This window comes from Hydra vulgaris, chromosome 13 (genome assembly GCF_038396675.1).
Source record: "Hydra vulgaris chromosome 13, alternate assembly HydraT2T_AEP".
In the NCBI taxonomy this organism is placed as follows: Eukaryota; Metazoa; Cnidaria; class Hydrozoa; order Anthoathecata; family Hydridae; genus Hydra; species Hydra vulgaris.
In genome coordinates, this window is record NC_088932.1 from 20,144,856 (window position 1) to 20,157,757 (window position 12,902).

Below are 12,902 nucleotides of genomic sequence, written 5' to 3' on the forward strand. Positions count from 1 at the left end.
CTTAAAAATCGTGCTAAAACTATAGTCATAATGCCAAAGGCCGTGGAAGACAAGGAGAATGAAAATATCATTTTTATGTATGTTGACAAAATGGCTCCCATAAACATTTTCTGAGGTCATATCCTATCTGAAGTGAGCGTTTTACGTGCAGAAAGTATAGTTACACCAAAATACATACTATAGTATTTTTCGGGCTAAAGTAGCATTTAAGAGAGCAACTCAAAATCTTGTGTTTGTAACATGTGGGGGGTCAGAAATTAAGTATACACCCTGTATATATGAGGTTTTATATTATTGAAATCATATAATGCATTATCTTTGATTTAAGGCAAATGGATTTGATAAGCGCTTTAATCAGACTTTTCAAAATATGCTAGTCAAATACGTATCTTCTAAAAAGGAACAATGGAGTGTTTTTCTAGACAAATGTGCTTTTGCTTACAATACACCTTGTCATGAATCCACAAAATTCACACCATTTCAACTGATGTATGGTCGGCAAGCATATCTTCTAACTGATGCAGATTTACAAAGAAATTATCCGGAAGAATTAAGTACAGATTATTTTTGATTTAAGGATCCAGACTTGTCTTTAAAAGAATATGAGTTATTTGATATGATTTTGTGTTTGTTTCAGCAGAAGTAAAATAAAAAATAAATCTAATGGAGGCAAATAAAAATGTAAAATACATCATAGAAATAGACTGGAAGAAGCGGGAAAAAATATTTTGAAACCTCAAAAAAATATTTTGAAACCTCAAAAAAATATTTTCTCAAAATAAGCAAAAAGAGAATTATGATAATATTAGCATTAAAATTGGACTGTAGACGTAAAAAAATAAAAGGAGGTAAACTAAATGATAATTGTAGGCCCGGAAACTGTTCTGATAATGAGTCGCCTATATTAGATGCATTACATCGCCTATACTAGATATTAAAAGAGAGTTCAATAGAATTTGTACAATATCCTATAATTGACGCGCATTTAGATGTTAAGGCTAAAGATGAATTCGGTTCAATGCATTTGTTTTGTCAATGTAAAAATAGATGCGCTACACTACGATGTCTTTGCAAATAGTTTGGTTCTGTAGTTAAAAGTTTTTGCCATCCAAAGAGAACATGCATAAATAAACCAAATGAATCCTTCAAAGCAGAACTTTATTGTCCTGATGTAAAAAAAGAGACACTTTTTAATGGTGGGTATGGCTCGGATCAAATTAGAAACATAACACTTTTAGAAAATGAAAAAAATGTTTCAATAAATGGTGGTTGGCTAAATGACAAATTCATTTATGCTGGAATGCAAATTCTTAAAAATGCTTTTATTCATATATCAGGGTTTAAAGATCCCATTTTACAGTTCACAAATAGTTTAGAGGTCCAAAAATAGAAAGAGTTTATCCAATGTTTAAATTATAATGGCATGCATTGGATAACTATATCAACAATAGACTGTACTAAGGGGACTGTCAGGATTTATGACAGCTTGCATTATAAGTTGACATTGCCTTTAAAAAGCCAAAATTGCTAATCTTTTGCACTTTATAACTGATAAAATAAAAATTGAGTATGTGAATGTCCAATATCAGTTGGTTTAAGATGACTGTGGGCTTTTTGCACTTGCTAACGCTTGTGAACTTTGCTTTGGCAGAGACCCATCCATAGTAAAGTATACGCAAACGGATATGAGTAAACATTTATTAAATCATTTGAAAAGTTAGAGTTGGCTTATTTTCCATCTAAGCTGCAAAGAGTTTCGAAGCTTATTTCAAAGGTAGAGTTTTTAGATATATATTGCACTTTCGAAATGCCAAGCAACCAAAAACCAATGATACAATGCGGATTACGCAAGGAATGGTTTCATATTGAATGCGTTAAATCACACAGTAATAAAAAATAACATCTTTTGGTGTTGTGGTTGTAAATAGGTTTTTATTTTGGCCTGATATATTTGTATTACCTAATTTTAAAAATTTGTTATTCTTTTTTACGCATGAGTTTTATGTCAGATTGTCATACAACATAAAACACACACATTTTAAAAACTTACATATAAGTATATATATATATGCAGTGCTAGATTAAAGAGCTAGGTGGAGCTAGGTGGAGCCGGCATTATATATATTTAAATATATATAAATAACTATATATATATATATATATATATATATATAATATATATATATATATATATATATATATATATATATATATATATATATATATATATATATATATATATATATATATATATATATATATATATATATAAATGTACATACATATATATATATATATATATATATTTAAATATATATATATGTATATTTAAATATATATGCATATATATATATATATATATATATATATATATATATATATATATATATATATATATATATATAAATGTACATACATATATATATATATATATATATATATATTTAAATATATATATATGTATATTTAAATATATATGCATATATATATATATATATATATATATATATATATATATATATATATATATATATATATATATATATATATATATATATATATATATATATATGTATATATATACATAGATATACTTAAATATATATAATGCCGGGTCCACCTAGCTCCCTCTTTAATCCAGCACTGCATATATTGTTTTTGAGGTCGATAAAAAATCGCCTACCTTTCTATGGTAGCCCTTAATGTCAATTTTTTTTTTCTGACCTCATTTTTTCTAACTCCAAGAGCTGTATATTAGGGTGTTTCATATTTTATCAATTTTTAAAATTAAACTTGCACATCAATTCATAAACTGACCATTTATATGAAAATAAGTTTAAGCAAAGAAACAAGTTATAATTTTTACGGTCCACGCCTGTTCGATTTTAAGCCAAAAATGTTTGTTGTTTTAAACGCCTGGCAAACACCTTAAAATTTATCCTATAAAATTTTTTATACTTTTAAATATTATATGTTAGATTGAATATTAATCGCATAAAAGGAGCATGTTGAAAAAATTAAAAAATTAGTCTACAATATCTTCTGAAAGTGGTGAAAAATCCAAGTTTTCCTTTACAAAAACCTATTTTATCACTCAGTGGCGAATAAAAAATGTTTTTGATTTTCTAATAAACAGTTTCCAGACACGAAAATAACTATAAACTGGATAGTTTTTATAATAGTGTCAAATTAAGTCTAAAAAAAAAAAATTTGATTCATGGAGTAACCTACCCTGGACACTAACTTTAATGGCACTTAATAAACATATTAACTTAAAAAACAAATTTAAAATCAAAATTAAAAAATGTATAAACCAAATAATAGTATTACTAATAATATTCAAAATGGCTAAAATTACAAGAATAAAAGATTTATTTATATATAACTAAATAATATAATAACTATAAGGTGGTCTAATTAAATAAAATTTCTTATGGTTGAACAATAAAACAAAAATGTAATATGATGAATTGTTACACACAACCCGGCCTAAGTAATCAAAAACAAGAGTTAGGGAAGGGTTTTGTTAAAGATATTGCCATGACATCAGTTTCAAAAAACATTTCATCAAGAATCTAATGTACAGATTTAACCGTATGTTTAGGCGGAAATGCGGCTGATTTATCATTGTCTCATTTAACTTTTTGGCAAGCTCAAAAAAAATCTATTCGAGAAATTGCTGAACAATATAAGAAAAATGTTAAAATTGCAATCGGTAAAGCTATTTTTTCCATAATAGCACATTTTGATGAGAAAGTTATCGAAGATATCAAAGAAGGTAAAAAATCAAAAAGAGATCGATTTGCACTCTCGGCAAATATTGAAGGTAAAATGAAGCTTCTTGACATTACAAGCTATTGATCGTGGTACTGGATAAGCTCAATATGATGCTTTAGTTAAAATACTGGATGAATATGGAATAATCGATGAGGTGAAAGGTTTATGGAAAAACTAAATCTTCAGAAAAATTAATGTTAAAACGGTTCCAATTAAACTGGAATGACATTAAAAGTAGCATTGACTCTTCAAAGTTTGTAAAATATTATACCCAATCTATGGCCAACACTTTCTTAGAAATCCATTGACTCGATGCTGCAAAATTTTGTCTGGTTTATAAAAACTTTTTTACTTTACACTGCAACTTACCAAGATAATAGAGAATATTATTTATTTATTTAACTTTTATTTCGCTGATTAAACAATATTACAATTTTTCATATAAAATAAATAACATCGTAAACATAAAAAACATTTATAAAAAACGTTTTTAATCTTTTTAATTTATAATATATATATATATATATATATATATATATATATATATATATATATGTATACTGTTATAATCAGTCAGGGACTCAAAGAAGGTAAGGATGATAAGTTTATCATCACAACCTTTTCATAGAGCCCCTTTAGTCACTATTGAAATAAAAATAAAAATAAATAAATACGTCAGAATTCTGAACATATTGTTCTACGTATTCAGAACTTTCTTTCAGATATTTCTGTTGGAGAGAGAAGAGATGTTGCGAAAATGCTCTTCTCAAATCCAGTTCCTGAATTTTTTTTGGCGTTGCGAGAAATTAAATTTGTTAAAAGCTCTTAACTTTAGGCAAGAAAAACCACCAAGTATTGCACAATTAGTGGGAGAAAACTCTTGGTTCATATTTCGTTTGTTAAACCTTACTAAAATAAATGGTAAACTTTGGTTAAACAGCCCGGCACCACTACGTGAGTATGTTGACCAGTTTAAGATTTTTTCCCAATTTGTCTCGAACCTTGAAGTGATTAACGACGTTTCTGAAAAACCTATTAAAATTGTATCAGACTTTGTAAACAATGTTCACATTAAAAACGATCCTCAGGAGTTACTACTTGCTATTCATCAAAGGAGAGAAAACCTTCACGAGGCAAAGACAAAGGAAGATTTGCAATCAGCATATGAAGCAATTGCGAAATAAATAATATAGTTTTTAAATGATGACGTTTATTCAATGTTGAAGTATTGAATTGTAAATATATATTTTTATATAATAATATTAAATTATTTCATTCATTTTTTTCTTTTTTACAAAAACAACTAAGCAACAATACCACGAGAATCATTTAAAATTGAAGAGCTACCATATACTTGCTAATCCTGAGGCAACAAAACGAATAACAACAATACCACTTTTAACCATGTCGCAGTAAATTCATCAAGTCTTTTTATCTTAAAAAAAAAACTAAAATAAATTATTATTATTATTAGGCTTTTAAGGTTAGCGTAAGGGTCAGGTTACTTCCAAGGATAAAAGAAAATTTTTTAAAGACCTAAATAAATCTCATTTGAGGCTATTATAAAAACTGTCCAGGTTATTGTTTTTTCCGCGTCTGAAAATAGTTTATTAGGAAATCAAAAACATTTCTTATACGCCACCGAGTTATAAAATAGGTTTTTGTAAAGAAAAATTTGGATTTTTCACCAAATTCAGAAAATTCTGTAGACTAAATTCCTTATTTTTTCAGTATGCTCCTTTTATGCGAGTAATATTTAATCCAACATATAACATTTAAAAGAATAAAAAATTGTATAGGATAAATTTCAAAGTCCCCGCCAGGCGTTTAAAACACCCAACATTTTTGGCCCTAAAAGTTTATATATTTTTTTGCTCGAACTTATTTTAATATAGATGGTCAATTTATAAATCGATTCGCGAGTTCAATTTCAAAAATTTATAAAATATGAAACACCCTACTCTATATAAATATAAGTTTGTAAAATATACTTATCTGTCTTTTATCTTCGATTTCAAGTTTCATTCTTAGCTTGTTTATAAGGAAGGTAAACTTCCTAATAGGTTAGCAAATCTTTAAATTAAAGTTGAAGATATTTGTTTGTTTTTTCCACTAATTTATCACTTTTTTTGGAAAATACATTAAAATAGATTTGGGTAGAGCGGGACTAGTTGAGCAATTTTTACTAAATCTAACAGATCTCATGAACGTCAGGTTTACATAATTTTTTCAATACTTGAAAGATAATTTAAACTACTAAAAATTTGTTAAGAAAAAAGTATAGTTTTTAATTTTTTTGAGAAGATATTGCCTAAAACTTGCGGAGCTGCTCAACCTGCCCCAGCGCGATAAGTTGAGCAATAGTGTGTGGTAAGTTGAAAAACCAACAAATAAATGAAGATGTATGGTTCGAATCTTGGGTGAATCATCAAAAAAACTTTCAGTAACAGTAAACAGTTTGTGTGTGTATAGTTTACACACACAAGCTGTTGGTAAAAACATAAACTTTTTATTTTATACACTTTAATGAGGTAAACAAATAAAAAAAATTAAACAGTGAGAAAGTGTCATAAAACATAAAAGTATAACTTTATACAACTATCTTGAACATTGAAGCCCGGTTTAAAAATTACTCATTTCAAAATTATATACAAATAATGTACCGCTCTATTATTTCTCATCAAAGTTGTTTTTTTGTGTTTCATAGTTCAGCTTTAGTTTTTTTATGTGATGTGCTCACTACATTATTTGCTGTGCTTATTGCATTATACGGTGTGATGACTACATTATACGCTGCACTAACTACATTATACGCATCACTAACTACATTATACGCTGCGCTAACAACATTATACGCTGTGCTTACTACATTATACGATGCGCTCCCTAGATTATATGATGTGCTCACTACATTATATGATGTGCTCCTCACATTAAATGATGTGTTAATGCATTATATGGTGTACTACTACATTATATAATGTGCGCACTACTTTATATGATGTGCGCATTACATTATATGGCGTACTCACTACATTATATGATGTGCTTACTACATTATACGATGTGCTAAAGCATTATATGATGTGCTATTACATTATATATTGTGCGCACTACATTATATAATGTGCTAACATCATTACATGATGTGATCACTATTTTATAAAGTTATGATGCTTTATAGATTACACGTATAATTTATAAAATTGGAATTTCTTATCTGATTACAAACTTTCAACGGGAAAATATAACTATTGATCTGATTTTAAAGTTGTCTTTGAGAGACTTTGAGGTATTAGTGTATCAAACAAACAAAAAGTAATGGAACTAAAAGTTAAATGTTCAATCTATAATAAGAAAATACTTAATAAGTATCCATGAACGTGGAGGACCTTTAAAGTTTGAAATACCTAGTCATGTGTTAGAGAATCTCTTAAAAGAAGACTTTACAATTAAAGACATTTTTAGACTTCTAAATGTTGCTGAGAGAACTATTTACCGTTGAATGAACGATTACAATCTCAAAATGTATAACTTTTCTAATATTACAAATGATGATCTTGATTCGCGAGTAGCTTTATCAACAAACGAGTTTCCAAAATGCGGAGAAAGAATAATAGACTATGCATAATGGCTAAATCATCTATGGCACGTTGATACGAATTATCAGTTAGTATGTTGGTATTTTATAATTACGGAGCTATAAATAGTTTTAGTCGTTTGCCAGTTGCCCTGGTTCAGCCAACAACAAAGCTTACACCGTATTTAATTGCTTTTTAAAAGGTGTTAATGAATTTGGCTTGCCAAGTAGAGTCAGATCAGACAAAGGTATAGAAAATGTACTTATTGCAGATTACATGATTGCAAATCGTAGAGAATTTAGAAGAAGTATGTTAACCGGTAAGAGTACTCATAATCAAAGAATAGAAAGATTGTGGAGAGACGTTTTTTGTGGTGTATTAAGCTACTATTTTGAGCTATTTTATTACATGAAGATAGTTACATACTCGATTCTTCCAATGCAGAAGATTTGTTTGCATTACACTACGTTTTTCTTAAAAAAATTAATGATAAACTTGATATATGGAGACACGTTAGGGCAAACCGTCGTATGCGGGCGATTAAGACATCACCCTTAAAACTTTGGGTGAGCGGACAACTCAATAATCCAATGAGTCTTGAGCTTAACAATAACGAGTTTGAAAACTACGGCACGGAAGGAGTTCTTCTTGAATATTTCAGTTCTGATGAACGTTCAATATTTGAAGTACCCAATATAGGCTAGACACTGTTATACTTGGAACTAGATAAAGTCCCTAAATCTTTATTTGACGTTGACTCTGGTATAACTATGCATACAAGAGCTAGAGATATAGTTAAACTATTTTATAACTAATTATGTTAAACCTAATCAAATACTTTTTAACTTTTTTTGAATATTTTTAACAAAGATGGAGAACTATTAACCCCACTTTTTGATAGCCAACCAATTTGAAAATGTACATAACAAAATTGAATTATTTTTTAAATTTGATTTTGCTAGGAAAACTACATAACAATTTTAATTTTTTCAAAGGAATTTTAAGTTATAAAGTTCAACAAAGAAAAACATTAACACTTAAAACATTTTTGGTCAAAAGTTTACAACATGCCAAAAAAGATATTATTGAATGCATAGTCGAAAAGTCGAAATAATTTTTTTTCTAAAGATATCTTATTTTCGATGGAAGGCCTTGGTAGATTCAATACACTGGAACATGTATTTAAAGTCGGAATCCAACTATTTTCAGCACCAATAAATAAAATGGATGGATGGAGTTCATATCCTAACACAGGTTCTGCTTCTGCCCCAGTCACAAATTGTAACACCCTTTCTAAAGTTACTATATAACAGTTATACAGCTCATTCAAATGTCTATATGCATGCAACTAATTCTAAAGTTGCAGAAAAAAATTATTTATGAATTAAATTCAAATATTTTTTTTTAGTTTTATAAAAAATTTAAATGCATGTTACACATGCATAGTTTATATATAAATATATACGTAAACAAATAAACAATGCTAGAAAAATCAAAGCCGTACAAAATATTAAATCAACTGCATAATAATCTTCAGGGAATGAATCGAGTATTCCATTGTCGAAATATTTTTCCCTAATCTTTCGTAAAATAATCTCAAAGAACTCTTTCCAGGTACCTCCAAAATCTTTAGCATCCTTATTTAATGAACAAATGGTCAAAAAAAAACTATTTTATTATACAAATGAAATCATTTTTAATGATATAACTAGTGTTATAAGAGTTACCTCATTCTAAAATTGTACTTCCTGAGTAATCAATTTATTTTTAATATCCAGCAGTAATCAATTTATTTTTAATATCTCTTCGAGCGCAGTCGTCAATATATTTGAACGATCAACAAGAATAAAAGATGTCTCTCCATCTGGACAAACAGCAAGGTCTCTGATTTCAAGGGGCCTTCCAGTGATCAACTTGTTTTGCATATATCACAATATTTCAACAAGATTTTTTGAAATATTTTTCACATGACAGTATTGGATAATATTCTCTATCTTTGTATCTAAATCTTCTTTAAAAACATCTTTATTTTTATTACAGTTTATTGAAGAAATAGATAGATCACTCTCACTCATGTCTTTTTTAGATTCCAAAATGGATAAAAATAAATTCACATTTGGTGATTCATATTCTGGCAGCTCATACTGGGGTAAAGGTTGCATCGAAAAACAATTTGTTTTGTAAAACTATTATTTGAATTATTACAATTGTCATTGTCTTTAAATGGAGAAAACAGAGGAAGTTCAAAAACATCATTATTTTTGTCACTACTAACATTAAAGCAAATCTGTATGTGACTTCTTAACTCATTTAAGAGGAATTCCTTCCCACAACTCAAACAAAAAAAAGAATATAAAGTTCTTCAAAAGTAACTATAAGCTCTTCATTTATTGATTTGGTTGACAGAGATTTTTGTATTGGTCTAATATACACTTTACCTTGGCTTCCGCCCATACTTAATTTAATTTCTTTTGCAGCAAGACCACAGTTATATAATACTAAATCTTAATTAATACTAAATCTTGAGAATTCGCTAAATAAGACATTAACTCAATCCCTCCAGATTCTTTAACTTGTGGAAAATTTTCAACAACTTTACTGTAAACAGCTTCTTCATGGTCATTTATTTCAAGCTTAATTTTTCTACACTCAAGGCCTGCTTTTTGTAAAATTATTTTTTGGTCAGTAGTAGGAATTTTTGTAGCATACATATTTGCCATACACATAAAATTTACAGTCCATGTTCTTCTCCTCTCTTCTTCCGCTTTGTGACAAGCATATTAGACATATTTTTTAGGTTTCTACTAATGACTATGTATAGTGTTAAAATCAAAAACATAAAATTTAATCTTAAAATCATTTACACACGTGTAGAATAAATATTTTACAACTAGATGTCAATTAAAAAACTAAGAATCTACAATAATTTGTCAAAACACAATGTTTGTAGCTTTTATTGATAATTTTTAAATTCTAACAATAAAACTTTATAGTTGAAGTTTCTTCCTTTTTTTTTTTTTAGAGGTTATTATTCTTGTTGTAGACTTTTGAAATTTAACATTAAAGAAAATTAATTGCAAAATTTTAGTAAATTTACCAAAAGAATTTGAAAAATGGACAATTTGGTTAATCAAAAACAAGTCACATGTTACTTGTTTTTGATTATTGAAATTGTTAACAATACATTAATGTTATTGTTGAAATTGTTAACAATACATTAATGTTATTGTTAACAATATTGTAAATAGTCTCTATTGCAATAGACGCTGTCAGTATTACCCAATTTAAAAATTCAATGAATTTGTTAAATAATAACTTTTATTAAACTAAATTTTTTTTTTGTTTATTTATAGTTAACTAAAGTAACTACATGTAACTAGTTATAAATTCTGCATAGTTTTAACTTAATATTCTTGAAAAATACTTTTACTCTTGCTCATTCTTCTTCCTCTAAACAAACAATCTCTTTCAAATACCCTTGCTTGAAATCTTCAGAGATTTAACGCTGGTGAAAAAGTGAAATTTTTATTTTGATTTACATCGTCTGTCGATGACAAGGTACATTTTCTTGCTTGTTGTTGCTGCTTGTTTCTACAAGAATCTCTAAGTCTGATTTTATCACCAAGTGTGATAACCCTAAGTCTAGATAGCTCCTCATCAGATGCAGCTAAAACTGACAAAATATCAAATCTTTCTGTTTTAAATCCGTTTATGAGATTTTGTAAACCAATATTTGTTAGAACATCAACTAACTCATTATCTGCTTCAAAGTATGCCATTTTTAAAAGTTAAATATATTTTATAAAAATCCACTTTTTCTAAATTTCACCCATCTTTTCTAAATTTCTTTACATCTTCTCCGTAAAAAGAATTACCACATATAATGTAGTGAGTACATCATATAAAGCAATAAAAAAAGAATGACCGCATCATGTAATATAGTGAGCATAACCCATAATGTAGAAGCACTTCATATAATGCAGTACCACATCATATAATGTAATGAATGTATCATATAATGTAGTAGCACATCATATAATGCATTAGCACATCATATAATGTGGGGAGCACATCATATAATGTGGGGAGCACATCATATAATGTAGTTAGCGCAGCGTATAATGTAGCACAATAATGTTACAGCGTATAATGTTAGCACAGCGTTTAATATAGTTAGCGCAGCGTATAATGTAATCACCACACCAAATAATGCCGTGAGCATATTGCATTATGAACTGAACGCACTAAAGGCAGCTTTGGCCTTCCATAGGTAAATTATTAACACTTAAGTGATGGGAGATAAAAAAAATTTATAAACATACAAGAGAAAAATAGCAAAAAAAAGTTTTTTCACTTTTTTGGTCCAAAATAGAAAAAATGCCCGTGTATCTTACTCAATAGCTTTTCAGCAACCTTTTGTTGCACATTGTGTTAACATTTTAATTCCCTAACTTTCATCCATAAGATGTTTTGTCATGTGATGCGTAGTTTTTGAGATATTTTAACTGCCCAACTTTAACTTGCCCCTATGCTCAACTAGCCCCGCTCTACCTACCATAAGCATCAAAAAAAGTCCGTTAGCCCTAAACTAAACTATATTTAAATCATTTTAAAAAGTGCATTTGTCACTCAACACATTTTTAGGCTTCCAATAGTTGTAAAAGCGTTGTACAACAGTTGTACAATTTTCATGTACAATAAATACAGAATTTTTTTTCTATTTTCTCAAATTTTGGTTTACAAAAAACTTTGCTGTACAACCAACGTTAAGGTGTGCAACTCACGCAAGAAAATATTTCCATTATAAAACAGTTGCTGTGCGACTGTTGTACGGCATTCATAAAACTATCGAATACAAAGCTCTAAAGTTAAACACACATTTACAGTCATGTCTAAAGCTTAAGTCTTGCATACTCAAGGCAGACAATCAAGCATATTTCAGACACTCAAAGCTGATTTAAAAATACTTTAAATAACCTAAAACTAATATAAAATAATATATAAATAATAATAATTAAATATAAAATAAACAACCTAATAATACTCTATATTCATTAGTGACAAGCTAGATCGTTTTGTCAACATTCTCCAAACTAATATACCTATTGGTACCTCTATACACTTTCCATATTCATTAAAACATTTAAATACGTATCCATATACATTAAAATGTTTAGTTAAAAAAAATGTATACAATGCTCTTTCAACAAACAATTGTTATCATATGTTTTTGATCTAAAGCAAAAAGATGCTTCCAAACATTGCATCCCAATTACGGTTCTTGTTTTGAAGTCACTGAACCATGATTAATGCTGACAGTGTAAAAAGTGATTAAACAACAAAAACAACAAAAATACTGTGGCGTAGTGGTAAGAGTTCTGGCTAAAAACAACGAGGTCCGAGGTTCAACATCGGCTCTAGTCCAATAAGCGATATTGATAAGGAAGGAGGCGTGAACTTCCTATTTAATGTTCTTTGCGTTCTTCTGTGATGAGACCTTATTGACCTCTGGGAGCACCTTAATAACCACAAAAAAAATAATAA